Here is a 7,633-nt window from a genome sequence, read left to right as displayed (position 1 = left end):
ATATATGCATATAACAGATCCCGGCCCTCTAGTAAGGGACGCGGTGAACAGAATCATCAATGCATGTCAAAATCATATATCATATGTGCATATAACCGATCCCGGCCCTCTATTGCGGGACGCGGTGAACAGAATCATCATATGCCATCCTGGCCGCCACCCCTATATCATCACATCATCATATACATATGTACATATAACAGAACCCGGCCCGCAAGGGAGAGGGACGCGGTGAACAATGCAGAGGAAGACGCACGATAACAGAACTTGCCCCGGGGCGTACTGAAGTACATGCTGAGGCTTGCTCGAACAGAGTAGTGCGAAACCACATGCACATAAGTCAAGACTCGATAGATAGGTACAGTTACCGACATCTGAAGGCTCAGAAACAAGTTTCGGGTCAATCCGATTTAGCATAAGAAAGTTATGAGCGTTTAAAGTACAGAACCTTGTACGAACGTTTCAGAAGCCATTTTTGGAAAAGTCAAAGCAACAATCATATCAAGTACCTTTCGGATATCGTTACGGATCAAATCAAATAGAGCTTTTGGAACCATATGTACGTATCAATATATATCAAAGACTCAATGGAATACTCAAACGTGCTATCATTTGAAAATCAGAACTTTAGTCATATCAATTATCTTTCGAATACCATTCGGAAACATATCAAACAGAACTTTGGACATCATAGATACGCATCAAAACCATATGAAATGGCTTATGGGAATCAAGAACGTTAGCCATCCTAGTGGCTCTAAGAATATGAATTTCTTTGAAATCATACATATACTTTATCATGTTGGCTTCACAAAGATCATGCCAAAAGAAAGAAACGGTAAGCCTTACATACCTGCTCCGCATCCTATTAGCTACGCTTAATTGTCCGAGCTTGCTAGTCTACATTCAAGAAGATTCATATAATCGTTAGATTCATCATCATATACTTGTCTTAGTCTTTCAAACAAATTCGTTTATAATTTGCCGAAATTTCGGCAGCATCTCCCCTGTAAATACACCATCCCTGAGAATCTAACTCGACCAATTTATCAACAACAATACCAACGACCATACTAACAACTTCAACAATCAATCCAAATATATTCTAACATTAACAACCCTTGTCACAAAATTCAACGACATTTCATTTATATTCAATTCAATCACATATAGTCAAGCTAACATTTATGATCTCACATCCAAGTATTAATCCGAAATCATTCTAACATGGTTCAAGAATACTTCAAACAATTCTCATAATATTCCAAACAACCCAATCAACATATTACTTCGTCCGAAACCTTCCAAATTCAATAAGAATAATAACGACACATTTCCTTCTTTCAAATTCAAACACAACAACCCAACTTACAATCTTCCAAACACATGTCTCACTTCCAAATTCATGAATTATTTTTACAACCTACACATTAGCAACTCTATTCTTATAATTATAAGGAACTATACTAATGTCACATTAACTTCTTCCATAATCCACAAACGATTACAACTTCATTTCCAACCATTAAATCCTCATTTTTCATCATAGAATCTACCACAACAACAATTAAAATACTAAGTAAAATCAATTCATCACTTCAATACCATACAACATCCACATGGATTCACTCCAACATATCTAGTTCCATGAATTTCATCCATTTCTTCATGCTACAATTTATACAAATCATCCATAGCACATGTAAAAGAGGATTGAACACATACCTTTCTCACTCAAATTCTTGGCTTGGCTAAGGTTGTGAACTTGCACAATTAAATAGTTTTATTGCTCCAACAACCCTTCCATGTTAAAGAGGACCTTCCAATTGCTTGGAATAGTAGAAGAAATAATTTTTTCTTGGTCAATTTTCCATGGCTCAATTTTTGATAGCCATGGCCGATTGGTCTCTTATGTTTCTTGCTTTCTCCAAGTTTCTTCATCTTTCTAAAAGGTGAAGATAAATATGTCTTATTTATTTTTTCCACCATTTATCTATATATATATATTTTAGCCCCTCAAGTAAGAATATGGACACATGGCCATGGGTGGGGCCCACTCTTTATGTCACACGGCCAAAGTGGCATTTTCAAGAATTTTCTTGAACATTTTGTGAAATTCCCGTTTTGCCCCTAGCTTTCCACAATATTACCATGAACCATTTTGGAATTTCCCTTTTTACCCTTAGCCTTTCTCAATATTTTCATGCCAATAATATTCATAAACAACTTGTGGATTAAATAAGATCAAAATATAGCCTTGCCCTTAACTTCTCACAATTACCTCGAATTATCCGAACGTACAAAATACCGGCTATAACAGTTTGAAGTCGGGGAGACACAATTAATAGGTCCAGAATTGATTCAACAAGCAGTGGAAAAGGTCAAGATTATCCGAGATCGATTGTTGACAGCCCAAAGTCGCCAGAAATCCTTTGCGGACAACCGTCGGCGAGACTTAGAATTTCAAGTTGATGATTGGGTATTTCTGAAGGTGTCACCGATGAAAGGCGTGATGAGATTTGGTAAGAAAGGGAAATTGAGTCCTCGATACATTGGCCCTTACAAGATTGTCCACAAGGTGGTTCAAGTAGCTTATGAATTGGACTTATCCTCAGAACTTGAATCAGTCCATCCAGTTTTCAAAGTCTTAATGCTTCGAAAATGTGTTGGAGATCCTACTAGGATCGTGCCGGTAGATGATGTTTAAGTTATAGAAAAGCTATCCTATAAAGTGGTACCTATTACTATACTAGACAGACAAGTACGGAGACTTAGGAATAAAGAAGTAGCTTCAGTTAAAGTCTTATGGAGGAATAATAACCGAGATGAAATGACTTGGGAAGTAGAAGAAAATATGAAGTCCAAGTACCCGCACTTATTTCTACCCCCGGAAGATATTCAAGATGAAACATCAACATTATGAGGTATGTATGCTTTCTTTTCATGCTTTTGGTCGTGTCTGGCCATAAAAATATTGCTATTGTGTTGTGGCCCTGTGAGGCATGTTTATTGTGGACTTTTGTGACAGGGTGATAGCGCCATATTACAGGGGAAACTCTGGCAAAGTTTTCGTAGAATTTCCGAGAACTTAACATACGAGGACGAATGTTTTTAAAGGAGGGAAGGATGTTACACCTCGGAAAATTTCATGTTGTTTCCTAGTGAATAGACTAACGTAGGGTAACAAGTATGCAATGTTTCTATAAGTAATAAAGGTTACTTAACGACTCTAATTAAGATTCCAAAGACGTTGGAAGTAAGAAGAGAAAGTTCCTTCAGAAATGAAAAGTATATGTAGTGTTTTGGAAAAGTTTCATAAAGTACCGAGCTAATGTTGACTTAATGATGTCTTAAGGAAGAGTTATAATGACCCTTAGATTTGAAATGAAGTGTTAAACAAGTGTTAAGAAGGTTCCCTAAGGATTGGAGATCAAACGAACGACGGAAATCGTTTCAGGGAAACAGAGTTATACGACCAACTTATACGGTCCGTATAACCCAACAGAAGGAATTTTTTCTCTGATGGTGAACCACGGACACTTATACGGACCGTATAAGTGGTCCGTATAATGCCCGACGGGCAGAATAAGTTGCAAGTATAAATATGTGTTCCTACTTTCATTTTCTCATTCTTTCCACTTCTCCATCTCTCTCAAGGCTTCTAGAATGCTCTACATATTTCATCAACACCAATTCAAGGAAAATCAAAGATCAACTTCATCAAACCAAGGGAATTAGGTGCAAGAAGTTCACTAGGGTTCATCCAAGGCAAGAAATCTCATTGGAAGTGAAACTAGGGTTTTGCTCAAGTGAAGTATTTCCACTTAAACCTCATTCCCACACTATCAAAGGTAAGTTTTATGATCATTCCATGTTGTTTAAAGCATTAAGAGGTTGAAAGACTTGGATTATGAAAGGAAGTAGAAAATGGGTCATAAATATGAGAATAGTGGCACTTTTGAGTAGTACCTTGAAATGAATCATGATTCTTGACATGTTGTGGTTATAGTTATGCCATAAATGGTATTAAGAACATGGGATGAACATTATATAAGAATGAATGTGATATTGTACTACAACCATGGTTATGGATGATTTGAAGTGAAATTGGGAGACTTGAATAATGTAAGGTGAATGAAGATTATTGCATATGATATCATGAATGTTATTATTGACGTTTGGGAGTTGATATATGATATGGAGAAAGTTGTATAAACAAAAGGGGTGCTGCCCAATTTTCTCTAGCTTTAGTCAAGTATACTTAAACTATAGATTCTCTAATGTTAGTACAAACTCTCTTGAAGGCCGAAACGAGAACATTGGAGGAGAACGTTCAAGCGATAGAGTAGCTAAACGAAAAGGTATGTGAGGATAGTCCTTTCTTTCTAAGGAATGACTCCTATAGCATGGATCCTCCTATCTTTCCATGACTTTCCTAAATATCGAAAAATATGAGCCTATGCTAAAAAGAGCTTTACATAAGATAAATGTCACACCCCAATCCCGCTAGAGTGTGATGGGCACCCGACCCTTACTTAGAGCCGAGCGAACCCTCTGACTCTTAATACACACATAACCTCTTTGAACCTTTAAATCAAGTAAACATGAAATACATAGTAGGCTTTCAGAAATATTCTTTTTCTTTGTTCTTAAATCAACAAAATCTGTAATCATATGGAATTTACCACATAACACAAAATGACACATCGGTTGATGGAGCCGCTTACAAAATTGACATTCTATACCCACAACTCTATCTGCAAAGTCTCTAACATTAATCAGGCATCACAGCACACACACTCTGACTCGGCAGCACTCCAGGAGCAAGTGGAGCTTGCCAACTCCGCTAGAACATCTTCTATAATAGCTTCAACTCATCTGGGTGTACCTGCGCGGCATGAAACGCAGCCCCCGAAGAAAGAGGGGTCAGTACGAAAACTGTACTGAGCATGTAAGGCATAGAATACAGAAAACGGAACCATAATCGAAACAAGCAGTACAAAGGTAAGTACATCATTCAGAGTACCAACATGCTTATTTTCCAAATGCAAATCGTATATGCCGAAGTCATATGTCAGAAGGAGTACAGCAAGTAAGTAAATCATCCAGAGTGCCAAAATGCTTACTTTCCAAACACAGACTGTGCGTACCGACATCATATGTCATCACCTACATATCATCATATACAGATATACAGATAAATGATAGTGCTGTGGAACGTACAGCCCGATTCATATGTAATATAATAGTGTCGAGGAACGTATGGCCTGATCCATATATATATAACATATATACTGCCGATGAACGTTCGGCCCGATCCATAAATATAATATATACTGCCGAGGAACGTTCGGCCCGATCCATAAATATAATATATACTGTCGAGGAACGTTCGGCCCGATCCATAAATATAATATATACTGCCGAGGAACGTTCGGCCCGATCCACAAATATATTATTGTTACATCCGGCATTTTTGCATATTCAAAAAAATTTGAGATAACTTGGCTTGTAATGAATGAGGCCATATTTGGACCTTACTTGGTATGAATGTGTCGGCTAAGAATACATTGGTGTGGAATTACGAAAGGAGGCCAAGGGCAAAATTGGAATTTTGGAAACTTGTTCCATGAATTATAATAGTTAGCCTACAATTTGTGCTCACAAAATAATAAGAAAATAAGGCCCAATCAAGGGAGGCCCAACCGGCCAAGATGGCCTTTGGCCCAAGTCCATTAATTAGTCATGTGACTAATTATATTAAGGGGATAAGCTCCTAAGAAACTTCAAGAGAAAACAAGAACAAACAAGAGAAAAAGAAAGAGAGCAATTCGGCTAGATAAAGAGAGAAAAGAAAAGGAAAGAAAAAATTTTGGAGCCAAATCCTTTGGTTCAAAAATCCATTTCTTGTGGGATTATTACTAAGTGCAAGATTCTCTACAAAGTGATACAATTTTCTTGGCAAGAGGACAACTTTAGTGGCAAGTGGAAATTGAAGAGGAAAGGTAAGAATCAATTCATTTTCTTATGTTATGAAGTTTGGTTCATATTGTAGTATGTAGAATTGAGTAGAATTTATGAAAATATGGAAGTTTGTAAAGCGGGTGTGTTGTTTGGAAGTTGGCCGTGAGTGTGTGTTAAGGTGTAGGAAATAGGAATTGAATTTTATGTGGTAATCTAGTTGTAGTTATGGTGGAAATTGTATTGGAAGTGAAAGTTGAATAAATTAGTGAAAGTTGGAAAACATGAGGCATGGCCGTGTGGCATCATGTTGATGATGGAATGTGAATTAAATCTTGTAGTATGTTAAGCGTGTTATTGTGAAGTGAATGAAAGGATAATGATTCTTGTTGCTATGGAAAAATGGTTGTTAAGTTGTTGTAGAAAAACATGCAAGTTTATTGTAACTTATGTAAATATGGAAAAGAAAGTAGTAAGAGGTAAATTATGATTGTCATTGATGAAGTTGGAAGATAGAAATAAGTCATGAACATGTTTGCTAAAAGAATTGAAGTTGTAAGATGCAAATGGTGATTGTCGTAAGTGAAATTAAAAGACGAAAATGTGTTGTGAGCATTTGCGTTGAAATTTGGAGATTTTAAGTGGATTATGGTTTTGGTGGAAAACTTGTATATTTTGTATATTGTGTGAATATTTAGTAAAATGATATGAAATGATTTCGGAGTGTATTGGAGTGATCTTGATGGGTTGATGAATATGAAAACGTCGATGTTGCATTGAAAGTGTGAAGTTAGAATGGAAGCTATTACATTATAAAGAAAGCAATACTATTCATGCTAGAATGTGTTTTAACTCAATTGTTGATGTTGTGGATGTTGTTGTTGATGTATTGGCCGAGCTAAGTCTCGGGGATGCTATATGTATAGGGGAAATGCTGCCGAAATTTCGGTAGACAAACATGAATTTAAGTTGAACTCTTAAAAGCCATAACTCATAATTGGTAAACATGACCATTTGTAGATTTTGGGCGAAACAGGAATCGAGTTTGGACGAGCGTAGGACGCAAACAAGGTATGTAAAGTCTTGCCCTTCATTCTTAGGCATGTTCCAAACATAATAGGCTCGGATGCGAGCATTAGATACGACCCTATTCCTAGTAATCTGAGATTGAAATTTGCTCCAAATCCTTCACTAAGATTGAATTAGTTTCTTATCATTTGTCGTCAAAGTGAACTATATGTATGTAACTTTCTTAAACGGGGTCGAAATGTCTTAAAATGATTATGGACGACCTCATAAGGTCTATCATTCCTAATTTACGTACGCCACCTCGGTTCGGTCCAAGGTGGACTCACAAAATCCTGATATTTTCTGTATGGCTCTAAGTAATCCATTTCCGTCCGGCACTCACAGGTAACTTTTGGTCATTATTCTGTCTGCTATATGCTAAGCGTTATGACTACAGGTGTGAGCCCTTATGACATGTTCTGACGTCTGGAGCGGTTCTAGACATTTTATTCTGATACAGTCTGTCGTGCCATCCCAAATGACATTTACGCGTATCTATTATGAATCTTGTCCGATTATTTTGAATTGACCTATCATCTGGACTACTTTAGTTTCATTGAGTCTGTATCATGGTCTGTATGCATATGGTTTCTCATTAATCCGT

Source organism: Lycium barbarum, chromosome 6 (genome assembly GCF_019175385.1).
Source record: "Lycium barbarum isolate Lr01 chromosome 6, ASM1917538v2, whole genome shotgun sequence".
Taxonomy (NCBI): Eukaryota; Viridiplantae; Streptophyta; class Magnoliopsida; order Solanales; family Solanaceae; genus Lycium; species Lycium barbarum.
Note: the sequence above shows the minus strand (reverse complement) of the source record.